The 18,259-nt window shown below is 42.4% G+C and overlaps 1 long non-coding RNA gene across 1 annotated transcript; it reads right to left on the reverse strand.

The window, feature by feature from the left end:
- Nucleotides 1-750: 750 nt before the first annotated feature.
- LOC115093603 lies at nucleotides 751-17,567 on the reverse strand. The gene is made up of 3 exons (XR_003857351.1): nucleotides 17,454-17,567; nucleotides 1,066-1,118; nucleotides 751-861 (listed from the first exon to the last, which is right to left on the reverse strand). It is a non-coding gene; the product is annotated as an uncharacterized LOC115093603 (long non-coding RNA).
- Nucleotides 17,568-18,259: the final 692 nt, after the last annotated feature.

An 18,259-nucleotide genomic window follows, 5' to 3' on the forward strand; every position in this document is an offset into this window, starting at 1 on the left:
AAAAGGGATACATATAAAATGTATTTTGGTACTAGCACTATTTTAAATCTGATACATTGAAGCTGGATTAGTTAATGCCAGAGGCACTGATTCTGCAAAATTCCTGAAATGAGAAAATGATTAAATATCCGGAGAGATTCAGCCCCAGAGCATTTTTTATTTTCATGTTGAGCAAACAGATATTGGGGCTGGCTCAAGAAGAAGGGTGGCTGTGTCCTGCAGAAAAATGTACTCTGTCCTGTGCAGGATTTTTATACACCACACTATCAAGGCCATAGCCAGACAAGAGATTAGTTTAAAGAGCTTCTTTCATCCAGATGGCCTCTGTTTGCCTTTTAAAAAGCATTCTACCTTGGGCTCAGAATAGCAGCTCAGCGGCAGAGCTCTGCAAGTGCCATGCAGGAGACCAGGGTCAGAATTCCTGAACCCAGTTTCTGCTCCCCTAGACCAGCTGGGCCTTGAAAGAATTGGTCATCGCACATCAGTGACACCCAGGGGCCAAACTAAGGGCGCAGTTAGAATGCTCTGAGAGGAGCTGCAGTCTGTGGCTGCTGTTCAAACACTGTCACTGTGATGGTAGGGTTGGATATAGCAGCATGCAGGATAAAATTAGGAAAATCTCTGGAACTTATAAAGAAGGCTCAGGGCACCGTAGCCTTACTAAAGGGTGGTTCTGAATGAGCCAGCAGCCAAAGGAGCAGGAAGAAACTGCTGGGTCTAAAAAAGTTGACTTAATTTCTTTACCCTGCAAATCTGAGCAATGCTTCTAGATGTTGCACAACTGGCTGAGCCTCCGTCTCCCATGTGGCCTGCCATGGAGGAGCAGCTACAATTCAAAAGATTTGGCAGGGAGTTATAGCTCTGGTGGAGAGATGGAAAGGTTTTCTTAACACATCAATGATTCACTTTAGAAAAATCTATATCAAATCATATTCTGTGAACTTGGTGAATAAAATGTGTGGTCCTGTATATATCAGGGTAAACACCCCTCCCTATATTCAGGTTTTTAGATCTGATCTAATCCTGATTCACATAATAATCATTCTCATTACAATATGCACAGACCTTGTTATCCTTCTCCCCGGTATGCAAAGTCACTGTCCTTATGGCACCAACATCTAGAATGGACAGAGGAAACACAATGAGCATATTCTGCCTGTGACATCAACTCAAACTAATGGCAAGAAGCCAAAAAAAGCTTGCCCACACTTCAGTCCAAACTACCTCATTTAAATATGTTCAAGGCCACTTACATTGCCCTACTCCATATTATTCAATGGGGGGAAAAGGCATGAGAAAATCACATTTCTGATCTTGACAATATGGAAAAGTCTTTCATATTTATAATGATAACAGACAGAGATTCAAATATTTCCTCCATGGTTTATTCAGCAGGGAAGAAATGCACTGTCCATGTACTATACTCTCCCCCCTCCCTCCATGCAGCCTTCTCTTTCTTCTCCCTTTCCCCCTCCCTTTCCTACTGTAATTATCTCAATTTCCTCCCTTCCCATTGCAGTTCTCACTCCCTTCACAGCACCTGACCCATTCACATATAGCCTTCTCTCTCTCCTCCTCCACTCCACCATCCCCTCAGCCATCTCTCTCCTCTCCTTACTCCACCCCAATCCCCGGTAGCCCTGTCACTTTCCTCCCTTCCTACCCCATACAGCCTTCTCAACCTTCTCTCCCATTCCGCTGGCCTACTGAGCTCCTCTATCTGCAAGTCCAACTGGTAGCTATTTAGGTCAGACCGTGATAATAGAATCAAACTAGCAACTGTGTTTGTCTGGCAGGCTGCAAGTAGAGTAATAACTAAACTTCTAGCAGATATGCAAATGGTCATATAGCTGGGTCTCTCTGGCAAGCTATGGAGATCTAGGAGGCCAGACGTTCAGGTGATAGCCAAGCTAGTTTTGCTGTCTATTTAGATTTTTACATGGTTTTGTATTTAGACATGGGAAAGGTGCTGAGGTGGAACTAAGGGGGGGACCTTGTAAGCTCAACTACTTAAGATGGTGTAGTAGGAATGAGGAAGGCAAAACTATGGCCAGAATAATTGGGGAAATCGAATGGACTGGTTGGCTTTTTTCTGCCATCTACTATGTTTCTATGCGGTCAAGATTAGTAGCACAGATAGATTTAAAAAAGGTTTGGATATGTTTCTGGAGGAAAGGTCCATTAGCAACTAATAACCAGGCAGCCTTGGGAATTGCCCCTTTTGGGAATGAGAAACAGGGTGGATCCCTCTATCAAGCTCTGCTGGAAACTTCTAAGTGACCAGAATTGGTTGTATTGGGCTTAATGAACTATTCGTTTGACCCAATATGGTACTTCTCTTATGTTATGTGAAAGCATGTGTGTTGTGATGAGTTTCTGAATGTGACTCTATTACTTTTGTGGTAAGAAATATGACTGTTTTTTGTTGTGTTGTATGGGTGGTGAGTGGCTTGTTTTCATACATTAAGATTTTATAATCATGGTATTTCAAGTCTTGGGTCTCTTCCAGTGATATCTGTTTTTATTATTTTAATTTATTTATTTAGCTATTTATTGTTTATTTTTTAATCTCTTATTGTTATTTCTATTGATGTTTTATTGTAAACCATCCTGGGCTTCGGTAGTAGCAGTATATAAACAATATATAAATATAGATTAAGAAAATAAATAAATATTAGTAATGGCCATGGATTTTTATTGAAGGGTCTGATGCACGGTTTCCCAAACCTTTCCTGGGGACCCCACAGCCTGACAGGTTTTCAGGATATCTACAATGAATATGCATGAGATAAATTTTCATACCAAAGAGACTCAGTATATGCAAATTAATCATGAAAACCCAACTGGCTGTGAGGTCCCCAGGACAGGTTTGGGAAGCCCTGTGTGTCTGCAATGTTAATATTTAGTACTAGGCAGACCCGGATTAGTAATCTCACAAAATGCCAGGGCAATTATGGAGTGAATGGGTTGGCTGAACTGGCCCATGGGACAAAAAATTCTAACACAGTTTCAGACAAAACATTTAACACTTTCAAGCTCTTATATAAAAGTACTTCATTCACAAATTTACACTTACAATTAATTTACGATCGTGACTGAAATGCTGCCTGATTCAACAATCAGCCCCTAGGAGCTTTCACTAGTCCATGTCTGTCTAGACCAACAATGTGAATGTTCCCATGATAGTCTACAATGGTGATCCAGTGTATACAGTAGGGCCACGTAGGTGACAGTGGGCAATGCCACTCTCTCCTTCCACTTGTGGCATGAGCTCTGCAGCAGGAGCTGCAGACCAATGTTCGCTGAGCAATAGAAGAGGAAATGGAAGGCGAAGGCGCTCTCCAGGAAATTCTCTTCCTCTAGGTACATCTTCTCCAGGGTGAGGCCCTTAAACGAGAGGAGCAGGCAGTGATAGGGCAATGAGTAGCCAGCAGCTTGTAGTCCAGGATGCGCAGAGGAGAGAGGCATGCACAGGGCAAGACTGTGGATGAGTAGAAACAGAAGTGCATCCAGGTAGGCAACTGCTGCAGGCTTTCTGGGATCCTCCAGGCAGCTGAAGGCCCCTTGGAGCTTGTACTTTCACATGCTCTCTGCCCAGAGCCAGCATTAATTTGCCTGATGAGCTGCATCCTGGCCATAATCTACAGTGTTGGCATGGAGTGCTGGCATGGATGTTTTCTGCGCAACATGGATTTAGAAGATACTATAGCACAGAAACTTTATTAGTAGCCCTACATGATACCATCTTGAGAGGTACAGACAATGGACAAACCTACTTTTTGATGATGTTAGACATTTCTTCAGCGTTTGACACAGTGAATCATTCAACCTTAATAGACAGATTGAAAGAAATAGGCTTACAAGAATTGACTCTATGCTGGTTCAGATCTTACCTGGAAAATAGATCGTATAAAATTAGAATAGACAATGCTGAATCTGATCTTTTTAAACTTCCTTATGGTGAACCTCAGGGATCTTCGCTCTCTGCTACTCTTTTTAATATTTATATGTTTCCACTCTGCAAACTTTTATCTGGTCTTAATTTAACTTATTTTCTTTATGCGGACGATGTGCAGATTTTAATACCTATTGAAAATTCTATAGCTTCCACAATAAAACTTTGGGACATTTATTTAGGCGCCATTAAAAAAGTATTAATACAAATTATCCTTGTGCTTAATGACAAAAAATCTGAAATCTTATGCATCTGTCCAAAATTAAGTACATTGAAAGAACTTGAAGTACGAGAAGCTGCTAAATACCATCCTATTGCCTTTGATGTTAGGGATCTAGGGATGATATTAGATTGGAAAGTGAGTCTCAAACATTGGATTAAAGTTAAAGATGGATATTTTAAGTTGAATATTTTAAAGAGAATAAAACATCTTTTATATTCCAATGATTTTAGGACTGTTTTACAAGCTCTTATTTTTAGTAAATTAGATCATTGTTACACACTTTTACTGGGCCTGCCTACCAATGTCATATTTCCTTTGCAACTCCTGCAGAATTCTTCTGCCAGACTGCTGACTAATACAAAGAAATTTGACCACATCACTCCCGTACTAAAAGAACTTCATTGGCTCCCTATTGGTTACAGATCACAGTACAAAGCTCTTGCCCTAATTCACAAATCCCTGTACAATGAGAATGTTGAATGGCTCAATGCAGCACTCCATTTTCATATACCAACACAATTAACGAGATCAGCTAATACTGGGCTACTACCAATCCCGACTGTAAAATCTGCACACATGAATACCGTTAGAGAAAGAGCATTATCCATTGCTGGACCCAACCTATGGAACTCTCTACCATCACAATTAAGAATGGAAACCAACATCAAAGTCTTTAAGAAAGGAGTTAAAACATGGCTGTTTAACAAAGCATTTAATAACAAAACAGTTGACTTTGATGGTGTTTTTTACTTTTATTTATATTTTAATTTTTATGATGTTATGATTTTATCTTCCGATGTATAGTTGTTTCTTTTATTTTTCTTTTATTTAGATATTTTAAGCAAAATGGATAACATGTAACTAGATTTTAAATGTTTATTTTATTTTTTTAATTTAAAGTTTTATTAATTTTTTTTTTTTTTTTAAAGAACAGGTATCCATCAACATGTCTTGCGGACAGGCAAAGAAAAAACAAACCTAAAGCTTATTAACAAGAATGTGTTCCATCCAAGGTAATGAACATATTATACCAGCAATTCCTACCCACCCTCCCCACCCCCCTCTGGTCATATTATTCCACATCCTTATGGAAAAGTGTTCCGTTTGTCCATATTCTCGCCATGTTTCAGTTAATCTGGTCTCAAGCTTCTGCAACTAATGAACAGTGTTACTCTGTGCCCATTGTTCATAAAAACCCCAGACCTTCTGAAATGTGCCTAGGCTATCTTGTCGAATAGCAGTCAACTTGCTTAAATAATAGTCATTAGACAGTCTTTTCCAGACTTCCTGAGGCTGTGGCGGTGTTACTTGCTTCCTTGCGGTCGCTATAGTCAGCCTTGAGGCTAAGGCCACTTGTGTCATCAGCGTATGTTGATTCTAGCTGATGTCCGTGTAAGGAAAGGTAAGTAGACAACATTTAATATCTGGTAATACTGTTACTCCCAGCATCTCTGAGAGTGTTTGAAATACAGAGCTCCAAAGATCACTGATACCCGGGCATTCCCACCACATATGCATAAAGGTTCCCACTTGTTGACAATTCCTCCAAGAATGGCTAGAAATATTCGGGTAAATTGTGTGCAATTTGTATGGGGTCATGTACCAGTGGAAGAGCAGCTTGTACCCATTTTCCACCAATAATGCAGATATGGAGCTCCTCCCAATGAATTGATAACAGATATCCCAAGCTGTATCATCTACCTCCTCTCCCAAATACTTCTGCCAGTCTATTACGTGCTTGGGGTTTGTACTCATATCCCCCTTTAAATGTTTATTTTAAAATGCAAATTGAATTACTGATGCATAATCTGAGATGTAAACCGACGTGATATGTTTTTACATGAATGCCGGCAAATAAAAACAAATAAAATAAAATAAAATGGAGAAGATGCAGAACTACTGCTTTCAGTTTAATTTGGGAGTGAGAGATCTACAGTACTGTGTGTCAAAGCTAAAGCCTTGTTAGAATCACTTCCGAAGTACAAGATATTTCTGACAGCTCAAATATACCTGTGTACATTTGATCTAACATCACCGCTATCAAAATACCTACAATGCCTAACAGATCTCTTAAACAGCCCTTCAAGGTACATGAGGAGTTTAAAATATGTGTCAGGGGCTTTGATGTGGTTAAGAAAGCAATCAAAAACTTTGTGGAGTGGGCAAATGACAGTTTCCTAAGTGAAGACTGTGAATTTGAAATGCAGCTGCACTTCAGATCAGGAAGAGAAAAAAACATGCCAAGTGAGTTTGTTGGAGATAAGACTGCTACAGATGTAATCGCATCCTACAGGACTGATGTCCAAAATGTCATTCTTGACACCACCTTTAAAACATGTATTGATATTGCTTAAACATAGAAAACTTTATATTGACTCTGTATGCATGGTTGCTAGAGACTTCCCAGCCACAAGCGCTTGAAGAACTGATGGATGTGCAACTGTTCAGACTTTGGAATCGGAATTATCAAAGTCTTGCCATACATTGGAACAAGTTGAAAATGTCACATGACAGGCCTGTAACCTTGGAAGAAGAGGCAGACCAGGGCATGGAAATAGTGCTGATGAATAAGATCTGCTCGGCATGCAAAAACTGCAATAGGTTACTGCCAAATTTTACAATGACATAACGTATTCACTGAAGCTTATCGAGCAACTGGCTTGGCCTATAAATTCTTGGTGACCAAAATGGGGATTTTTTGGGTTGTTTTTTTTTTAAAGGTGAGCACCCTGATCCCCAGTGAGTTAAGTGGCACATGCCCTTTAAAAGTGAACTTACATGAGGACTTTTAGTAATGTGCCACCTCTATGGGTAGGCCACTAGATATCACTAGTTCCCCATAGATAGGACTAGGAATTGGCAGCTCCTCCCCTATGGGGCAGCTGAAGAGGTGAACCTGGGAAGTTCTGCAGAGGGAGTCGAGGAGAGAGTTTCTATGGGAGAGGAGCCCTACAGTGAAGGGTCCTTTCCTACTGGGGAGGTCTACAGCCTTTCCCAGATTCTTTTGGGAGAATCAAACTGGTGCCATCCTGCCAGGTTAGGAGCTACATGGAGAGAAATAAAGCAGATCCGGAGTTTGGACTGAAATAATTTAGCTTGGGCTTTGAGGAAGGTTACCCTGAGTCAAGTGGCCAGGTCACCAGTTCCTAACAGCACAATATGAGAACAAAGATTGAGAAATCCCCAACTACAAATCCTAGCAGCATTTTGGAAGGCCCTTCCCAGGATCGTCAGGCAGGAGACAGGTGCAAGTTCAGGCATCCTGTGAAGTCTGTGGGACCCAGGTAGGACTGTGGGAAATTCCCAGGTAACCTGTACTCATCAGGGCCGGCCAGGAACAGGGAAATCACCATGCTCCGAAGTTCAAGGGAGTCAGGACCTATCCCTGGAGTCAGGAAATCAGCACTTACACAGGGAGAGTAAAAGAATAACCCTTGCCCAGACAATTACCACACTTGGAAACTGATTTGCCGTTTAACAGAATCAGTAAACTCTGTTATTTGAACACCCCATCCTGTGCTCAGTTTCCTTGATTACACATCATCAGAAAATACCCATCACAAGCAGCAACATGAGGACAGGTCCCTCCCCCTACCTGGGCCATAGCAGAAGCTTCCCCCATAGAAAGAACTCACCCCGGGGGACAGTGGCAAGGAAAGAAAGCCCCAAGAGACAATACATTCTTTTGTGTACCCTCTGAGGAGATGCCCCTCAGGAGAAAAGGGTTACAGTAAGATGGCGCTGCTATAGTTTTTCTTTGAGGTGCTACATGAGTAAAAGAAATCTGTGTTTTACAGAGGACTGTAATCATTGTGATATCAGTTCTTACATCAGGCATTCTAAAGACCTTCCCTCTGGTCGGAGGTGCGAGGCTGACAGATGTGCAACAGTGACTCCTTTCTCACAGAGGACATCAGCAGTCCGAGCAGGGCATCTGGAGGCAGAAACTCCCAGGACTTTCTGGCTCCACCACCAGTTCTACCGCAGTCATCTCTTAGGCTCAGTTCCCATAACCGCAAGTGAGTAAATATTTAAATGCTGTAATAGATCAGTAACCAAGTTTTGCTAACAGTAACAGTGGTTCTTCTCCCTCCTCTCTCAAAGTTGCCCAGGATGGTAGTCTTGTGTAGCAAAAATGACAAGAGGCAGGTGGTACTTTATAGATTAACCAATTTATCGAGGCATGAGCTTTCGAGGACAGAGTCCACTTCACCAGATGCTCATATTCAGGCAAATGTATGCATGCATCTGATGAAGTGGACTCTGTCCTCGAAAGCTCATGCCTCGATAAATTGGTTAATCTATAAGGGGCCGTCACTTCTTGTCATTCATTCTAGAGGCTGCATTTGAGCTTTCTTTGCAATCCTGATGGAACAAAGTTACTACAAAAACACAAATGATCCTTACTCTTCTCTCCCCCACTATCAAAATGCAAGCAGTGGTCAGTGAGCTGGGTAGGCAGTAAAATGACTATAGAATTTAGATTTCACTGCACCGAAGCTCAATAGTGCCACTACAATTACGGACTCATCTGCATCTTCATTTTTATCATTAATCATCCAAATTGCTAAGTGGCTGCATGAAATGAATATGTGGAGTCATCTAACATTGGCTCATACTCTGCAGTTTAACCCTGGCACTTTATGCTAGAAAATTGCTTGGTACCTCTTGGAATGCTTCCAAACCCAGCAGACACCCAGACTAATACAATTTCAACACTGCTTTCACAAAGCTAGCCTCCGATTTCTATTTAGTGAAGAAATCAGAGCAATTACAAGAAAACAGCTGGACAGGTATACCTGTGTTCCTGATCAGTGCTTATGCTTTGAATAAACCTAATGCAGCATATTTTTCAGCCTAAACGAAATGACGAGTTAATAGCTACAGAAAAAAAAAAGAGAAAACATGCTAAGTAAAAACCTTAACCAAATTCTCAAATCATTTACAGGCCGATGCAAAAGGTGCATGCAAAAAACAAGCACCCAATACGAGCGCCTGTTTTCCTAACACATATGCAATCACATTTATTTGTTTACAGGTGCTTATATTCCTCAATTCATTACCAGAAAACTGTTCAAAGCAGACACCAACCACATCCCCTATGTACCCGATGCAGTATTCAAATGAGCATAAAATTGGAGCGGCGTAAGAAAGGGCACGCTAACGGAAAAATGAGCGTCTCTGGTGCTCAAAAATGTATTACATCATGCGCACGGATGCCTAAATTGTGCGTTCCCAACAAAAGTGCACCATTTACATGAAATTACAGAAATCTGCAATGCCTGTTTACCAAAAGGAAAACAATCACCAACAATTCTTTCAGGTATCCTTTAGCTTATCATCATGCGCCACTCAGCTCCACTGCTTCCTACATACATTGTTTTATTTTTTTTGTTCTAACCCCAAATAACTAAATCTTATACTACTCTCTCTAAACAACCCTACCCTACAAGGGGCAAATTTATCGCAACTCAGGGGACCAAATTTTTTGTTTCTCATAAGCTCTTGCCTGCAAGTAAACTTTACTCCACCTCCAGAGCTGGAGCTAATTTTCCTGCGTAAAAAATGTGCAATAGGCGCCCAGCCTTTCAGCGTACTTTACTGTATCAGTCAGTAACTGCTACATGAGAAAAACACATTTACATGGAATTTAAATGCATTGGGTGCTATCCAGTATGCGTTTGTTAGGGTTTGCATTGTAAATGCGCTAATCTCCTTACTACTTCAGGGGCTATTATTACGTGCAGGAAACACGCATTCAACCGCAAGTAAACATATGCTCTAGACCAGCGCTTCTCAACCAGTGTGCTGCCAAGCACTGGCAGGTGTGTTGCGTGCTCCCGGTCTCTCCCGCTGCTCTTCCTTCCCTGCTGCCATTGCCGCCGGGGTAATAGCACGTTCAAGCCCAATGGGAATGGCAGCGTTGTTAGAGGAAGATGTGGCACCTGCGGCTGGCCTTTTCTTCTTCCCGCACCTGCCCCGGAACAGGAAGTGATACGCAGTGCAGTGCACGGGAAGGAGAAAGCCGTGCCATGTGGAAAAGTAGCGGTGGTGGCAGTGGCAGCAGTATTGGCCCCCGAGCAGTAGCGTGGCCCGGAACAATCGAAGCAGCCAGCAATCAGTAAAGGAGACAGCTGTATCCCGCAGCCGATGGGATTCTTCTTTCTTGGCCTGCAGGGGCTGGAGGAGGCTGCTGCAGCTACCATTTGTGCTCAGGGAGGGTTGGGGGGGGAGGAGCGAGAAGACAGCCAGCCTGTAAGTGAGAGAATGTGTGTGTGATTGAGAGCATATATTTGATTGAGAGCATGTGTGTGATTGAGAGCATGTGTGTGATTGAGTGCATGTGTGTAATTGAAAGCATATATTTGATTGAGAGCATGTGTGTGTGTGAGAGAGAGCATGTGTGTGAGAGAAAATGTCAGAGAGATGATGTGTGTATATGTGAGAGACAATAAAAGTGACTGGTCAGGGAGATGACTGGAGTATGTGTGAGAGAATGAGAGATTGGTCAGGGAGGTGACTAATGTGTGTGTGTGAGAGAGAGAAAAAGCATGGAAGTGAGTAATCTGGTATGTGAGAAAGCATGGGAGTAAGAAGCCTGATGTTGTGTATATGTGTGTGTGTGAGAGAGAAAAAGCATGGAAGTGAGTAATCTGGAATGTGAGAAAGCATGGGAGTAAGAAGCCTGGTGTTGTGGGGGTGTGTGTGAAAGAAATCATGGGACTGAGAAGCCTGTATATGTGAGAGAGAGCATGGGAGTGGGAAGCCTGTGTGTGTGTGTGCATGCATGAGAGAGAGACTGGTTGGTAAGGTGACGGTGTGTGAGAGAGAGAGACTGGGGTGTGTATGTGAAAGAAAGTGATTAAGGGAATGAGAAGCCTGTGCATGTGGCGAGAGCGAGCATGGGAATGAGAGAGAGACTGGTGCGTGTGTGTGTAAGAGAGAGAAAGTGATTATGGGAATGAGAAGCCTGTGCATGTGGAGAGAGTGAGCATGGGAGTGAGAAACCTGGGTATGTGGGTGTGTGTGAGACCCAGTATGGGAGTGAGAAGCCCGTATATGTAAGATAGAACACGGGAGTGGGAAGCCTGTGTGTGTGTATGGCATGAGAGAAACTGTTCAGGAAGGTGACTGATGTGTGTCAAAGACTGGTTGGGAGATGATTGGTGTGTGAGAGACAGAAATTGGTCATGGGGGTGTGACTGGTATGGTGTGTGTGTGAGAGACAGAGAGACTGGTCATGGGCCCTAAGGAAGAGGACCATGAGTATAGAGCTTAGCCACTACTGCTGCTTCTGGTGTGTGTTATGGCCTGCATGGAAGAGGAGTGGAGTAGGAGAGCTGCTGGAGGGGATAAGTAAAGGTGGCTTTTTAAGTTTATCTTTCTTGATTGACTGTCATTTTAATTATTTAATATTATGTGATGTGTCTGCTTTTTTGAAATATTTTATTGCTGTTTGGAGAATTTTAAATAGTTTTTAAGAGTATTTAATTGTTGGATGTTATTCTGTTCATAGCTGTTTTGAAACATTTATTCTGCTTATTAGTATAGTTTTACAATTATTTCTGTGTGGGGATCTAGAGCTGCTTGCTAGTTCTGTTTTCCTAATAGGAGGTGTATTGGTATTTAGGGCCTGATTTAATATTTGTAGTGCTGCCTTTTCATAGATAGGGTTGTTACTGATTGTGCATTCCATAAAACAGGTGTAACTGTGCGCGGATTAGTTTATATACATTTCAGATCCTGGGAGTATGTTAGGTCGGTTCTGTGTGTGTTACTGAGGTGAGATATTTTACTAGCATGTAAGTGTTTGTATCAGTCTTATTTGTTGTGTTTTCTCAACTAGGACATGCATTGGTGGTAAACTGCTGTCTTTTCATAAGTAAGGCTATTGAGCCTGGTAGTAGGAGTTTGAGTTGCTGTTACTGAGATGACACCAGAACCAGAATATCTTTTTTGTAGGGTGAGTTGTATGGGGAATGTCGTAATTCTGCTTTACATCCATTATTGTGGGTCAGGGGGGTTCCCGTGGATGCAAACTGTACTTTTACATCTAACCCCATGACGATCATGGGTCAGTGTGTCATGCATGTGTCCCGACAGAAAAAAGGTTGAGAACCATTGCTCGAGACTAGATGCACCTTATTGCATAAACCTGTGAGAGAGAAGGCTCAATAAACCTCAAAACACTGCATTCACCACGATACTGCTGTTGAGTTAGACAATATGTTACCTTCCCCCTGCTGTAAGCCTATGTGTGACCAAGTCTGACACATGGGACCAGATGTCAATGCAGAGGGCAGAAACTAAAGAGCATCTAGACCCAAGAAGAGGAGATAAAAAAAAGAGAATAAATTCCTAGGAGAGTAAACAGCAGACAAAAAAAAGCACCTCTGCAGAATGATCGGCATCAGAAGATGCCTCTGTAACATCACACAACACATCAATGACACCCAGGGGCCAGACTAAGGATGCAGTTAGACTGTGTTCTGAGAGGAGCTGCAGTCTGTGGCTGCTGGCCAAAGATGGTCACTGTGATCGTAGGGTTAGATATAGCAGCATGCATCATAAAATGAAGAAAACCCCAGGAACTTACAAAAAAAAAAAAAGGCTCAGGGCATTGTAACCTTATTAAAGGGTGGTTCTGAAAGAGCCAGCAGCCAAAGGAGCAGGAGGAAACTGCTGGGCCAAACATTTTTAAAAATTTGATTTAATTAAAGTTCTTTACACTGCAAATCTGAGCAATGCTTCTAGATGTTGCACAACTGGCTGAGTCTCTGTCTCCCACGTGGCCACATGGAGGAGCACAACAATGCAAAAGATTTGGCAGGGAGTTACAGCTCTGGTGAAGAGATGGAAAGGTTTTCTTAGCACACCAAGCCCCAAGATGGCTTGATTCACCTTAGAAAAATCTATATCAAAACATATGCTGTGAACTTGGTGAATACAATTTGTGGTCCTGTTTATCTCAGAGTAAACCACCCCTCCCTATGTTCAGGTTTTTAGATCTGATCTAATCCTGATTCACATAATAATCATCCTCATTACAATATGCACAGACCTTGTTATCCTTCTCCCCGGTATGCAAAGTCACTGTCCTTATGACACCAACATCTAGAATGGACAGAGGAAAGACAATGAGCATATTCTGCCTGTGACATCAACTCAAACTAATGGCAAGAAGCCAAAAAAGCTTGCCCACATTTCAGTCCAAACTACCTCATTTAAATATGTTCAAGGCCACTTACATTGCCCTACTCCTTATTATTCAATGGGGGGAAAAGGCATGAGAAAACCACATTTCTGATCTTGACAATATGGAAAAGTCTTTCATATTTATAATGATGTGATAGACAGAAATTCAAAAATTCCTCCATGGTTTATTCAGCAGGGAAGAAATGCACTGTCCATGTACTATACTCTCCTCCCTCCCTCCATGCAGCCTTCTCTTTTTCCTCCTTTTCCCCCTCCCTTTCCTACTGTAATTATCTCAATTTCCTCCCTTCCCATTGCAGTTCTCACTCTCTTCACTGCACCTGACCCACTCATATATAGCCTTCTCTCTCTCCTCCTCCACTCCACCATCCCCTCAGCCATCTCTCTCCTCTCCTTACTCCATCCCAATCCCCGGTAGCCCTGTCACTTTCCTCCCTTCCTACCCTATACAACCTTCTCAACCTTCTCTCCCATTCCGCTGGCCTACTGAGACCTCCTCTATCTGCAAGTCCAACTGGTAGCTATTTAGGTCAGACCGTGATAATAGAATCAAACTAGCAGCTGTGCTTGTCTGGCAGGCTGCAAGTAGAGTAATAACTAAACTTCTAGCAGATATGCAAATGGTCATATAGCTGGGTCTCTCTGGCAAGCTATGGAGATCTAGGAGGCCAGACGTTCAGGTGATAGCCAAGCTAGTTTTACTGTCTATTTACATTTTTACATGGTTTTGTATTTAGACATGAGAAAGGTGCTGAGGTGGAAGTAAGGGGGGACCTTGTATGCTCAACTACTCAGTTGGTGCAGTAGGAATGGGGAAAGCAAAACTATGATCAGAAAAATTGGGGAAATCGAATGCGCTGGTTGGCTTTTTTCTGCCATCATCTACTATGTTTCTATGGCATCATGGTTAGTAGTGTAGCTGGATTTAAAAAAGGTTTGAATAAGTTTGTGGAGGAAAGCAACTAATTAGCAACTAATAACCAGGCAGACTTGGGAATTGCCCCTTTGGGAATGAGAAACAGGATGGATCTCTCTATCGAGATCTGCTGGAAACTTCCAAGTCATCAGAATTGGTTGAATTGGGCTTGATGGACCATTAGTTTGCATTGTAAATATGCTAATTTCCTTGCTTCTTCAGGGGCTATTATTGTGTGCAGGAAACACACACTCAACCGTAAGTAAATCCCTGCACTAGACTGGATGCACCTTATTGCATCAGCCTGTGAGTGAGACAGGGCAGGCTCAGTAAGCCTCAAAGTACCACATTTACCACGATACTGCTGTTGAGTGAGACAGTATGTTACCTTCCCCCTGCTGTAAACCTATGCGTGACCATGTCAGTACAGAGAGCAGAAACTAAAGAGCATCTGGACCCCAGAATGGAGAGCAAAAAACGAGAATAAACTCCTAGGAGAATAAACAGCAGATCAAAAAAAGGCACCTCTGATGAATGACCGGCATCAGAAGGTGCCTCTCCTACAATTATGACAAGACATTTTCTTGTCACTGTTATTGTTCAAAATGTAAACCGAATTGATCAGTAATTCTGTTATTGGAAAGTCGGTATATAAAAGTTCTAAATAAATAAATAAATAAAAATTGTTACCCACTAATGCCTGTCACTCAAGTATATTCCATCATAGGATCCACCCCTAAGCTGCTCAGTTTATTTAGAGCTTCCTGTGGGTGCAATGTCAAAGGTCTTACAGAAATCTAAGTATATCCTATCCAGCACCCACCCTGACCTAAATCTTTGGTCACCCAGTCAAAGAAATGCAAGAGCATAACACAAACTGGCTGCATGCTCAGCCTGCATTCTCCACCACCAAATTCCAGATGTTGGTGACATCAGGCAAGCAACTCTGTATATCTAAAAAGGAACCATTAAGGTCATTATGTTGTAATGAAGCTGATAATATAGTACGTGGTTCCAAGTGAGGATCGATCTTAAAAAAAATCAATTAAGAGGGCTTATTTTCTTATACCAAGATACACAGGATGTTTCAGATGTGTCCTTTTAACACTGGATATGATCATTTTTATCCACAGCCAATTAATATCTTTTTTGCTGGAAAGATTCCTCAGTACTGAATTTTGGCTAATCAAACAGACATGAGGGTGTACCAGTCAAACTCTGGAGCCAAAAAACTCTTGGGAACGAGTTTGTTCTGAATGAAGGGCTTGGGAATAAAATATTGCACTAGAAGTATAATGTTGCAAAAATACACAACACTCATGTACATTTTTTCTATGACCACTTGTAGCAACATGTTTCTGCACGAGTCTTCGTCAGACCACACAGCTTAAATGCGTTGAATGGTTTTCCCTGTTTAGAAATGATAAGAAGTGGCAGGATTAAACCGTTTAGTAATTAAAAATATTTTGTTTTCAATGCTACAATATCTTTGAACCCATTGCCATGAGACTGGAGGGTTAACCTGTTATTGTCTAAAGGAGATGTGATGCTTAATTTGTCTCCAGTGCACTGCAGGATTGCACGTGCCTTAAGACAGTGCATTAAACCCTCCCTATAAAAACTGGAGGTAAAGATCTTGTATGAAACCTGAAAGGCTTGATTTTGGAAAACACAATCTCATAATTTGATTTATAAATTTAAAGTGTGCTTTATACCATTTAAAAAACATAACCATGATTGAGTTTGTATTGCAAGTGGGAAGGCACTTTGCACAAAGCCCTCTTACTGCGGTCCTCCAGTAACGGGACAAAAGGCTCAGAATGATTATTTCAAGACCTTACTCTATCCCCGCAATAGCATATTTGCAAATGCTCACGTGGATTGATTCATTTTACAGAGGAAGAATGATGACGGCTCACGAAAGTATAGCCCTTTCCTGCTTAGCTTTTGCGCTGTAATTAAATATTTCTAAAGAAGAATTTCTAAGTGAGCAGGTAAAATTTGGAAGCAACACCACACAGAGGTGCCCAAAGCGACAGTGGGCTAACATCAAACAAGGATGTAATGCAGCCAAAATAAGCAAGCTGGCAGACCAAGCTTCGTATCTACTATCTACCACTGTCCTCCAGGGTGAGCGGGTGGACAAGCTGCAAACTGAAGAGGGTTTCCCCCTGTGCTGACGAGCACCCCCAAGTGTTTTGAATGAATTGATTAGCTGCTGGGAGGGGCAGCAGCCTTCAGACTTGCCCCCAGAAACAGAGAGGGGAAGAGAAGCTCAAAGGTGTGAGGCCGACAGGTAAACCGCAGGAAGGCTGTTTGTAGGAGTCCTGCGCTACACCTAGCCACTGCTGTGAGTCAAGCTGCCATTGTTAGAAAAGTGATCCATTTTTTTGGAACTGATTTATTTGTTCCATTTTCCTGACCCAGTTTAGCTAAGTCCTCAGGTGAAGGTTCCCGAGATGACGGTTTGAAGTTAGTTGCAGCACAGCTAGACAGGCGTCGGAAATGGGTCCTGGTTTATATTTGGTTTTGAATCATTAAATACCTACAGTACCTGAATGCAAACCGGTGTGATATCTCAATTGAGATCGAATGTCGGTATATAAAAATAAATAAATAAATAAATACCATGTTTAAAGGGTTCGGATGCCTCCTTGGCTCCTGACCCATCTTGTAAAGATTGTAAGTAGATCAGTACCCTTGCACTGTTAACAACCTCCACTGACAGGAGGAAATGGATTTTACAGAGTAAGAAAGAGTCCCGTCACACTGTAATGAAACTCTACCCGCTCTGTTTTGGAAACTTATTTTGTTGTAAGCTCTGGCACATGTGACTCAGTTATGGGTTGGGTTTTTTTTCAAACTGGTATATTTTTACCTTGAAAAGGATGTTCACAAAGACTTTCACTGTGTGATATGTACTGTTTCTACTTCTCATACAGCTGTCTTTTCGCTGAAACCCTGTCATTCACTGACACAAGTTTATACTGGAAGGCACCAATCAACGTTGAATTTCTACAGCGCCACCACAGAAAATGCAGAGAGGAGTCGCATTCAAATGCACCCAGCGGCTCTGCCCCATGGCTGGTGTTACGCTCCAGACAGGTGCTGCTGTCTAGGTTGGAAAGACGCAGCCTGCTTACCCCCTTCCACAGCACAGACAGACATGGATCGGTGTCTGCAGTCTTCAAGGACAAGGCCCGACCCATCCACCTTGATGCACTGATTGAAATGTTCATTTTGGCTAATGAATGTTCCTTCCTCTGTAAAATAAGCACACATATAAAAGATATACTATTATTAAAAATGTCAAAAGCCGGAGCAGTCGGAAACATCTTGAGATCAATTATGAAGTGGTTGTCTGGTCATGGCTTAACCTGCGGAGGGACGGCCTGGAATTCCACCTTTTCAGACTCGAGATACAGGACAGACCCTGGCCCTCCAGACAGCCTGCAGGGCCCGGAGCAGACAGAGAGCAGCCACTCTGCTGCCTAATTAGTCTTTTCCCCCTCCCGCTCTGCAAGGAAAAGGAGGGAGGAGGTGTGATCCTGATGCAGATACTGCAGCACTAAGAACAGGTGCAAAAAGGGCTTGAATTAGCACAGGTCTGAAACTTGTGAGCAGGACTTCCACCCTGGTCACTATTGCTGCTGCTCACAAGTTTGAAGCATGTGCTAATTCAACCCCCTTTTGTGCCTGATAACCAGGGTTTCATTTCTGGCAGACTGAGCCGGAGCAGTGTTCTGCCACCTCTCTTCCAGGGCCTGAGGGGGCAGAGCAGAGCCGGCAGTGTAAATCAGTTCTGGTGGGTGAAGGAGAGTTGGGAGTTGAGCACTGGTGGGGGACAGGGATGGAGGGTTACTTGGGTAAGGAGGAAGAGGTGTGTGAAGAGTGTGTTTAGGTGTCTGGAAGAGCGGGAGTTCACGCTTGGCCCTGCTTCACAGTTCCA

This window comes from Rhinatrema bivittatum, chromosome 6, assembly GCF_901001135.1.
Source record: "Rhinatrema bivittatum chromosome 6, aRhiBiv1.1, whole genome shotgun sequence".
Lineage (NCBI taxonomy): Eukaryota > Metazoa > Chordata > Amphibia > Gymnophiona > Rhinatrematidae > Rhinatrema > Rhinatrema bivittatum.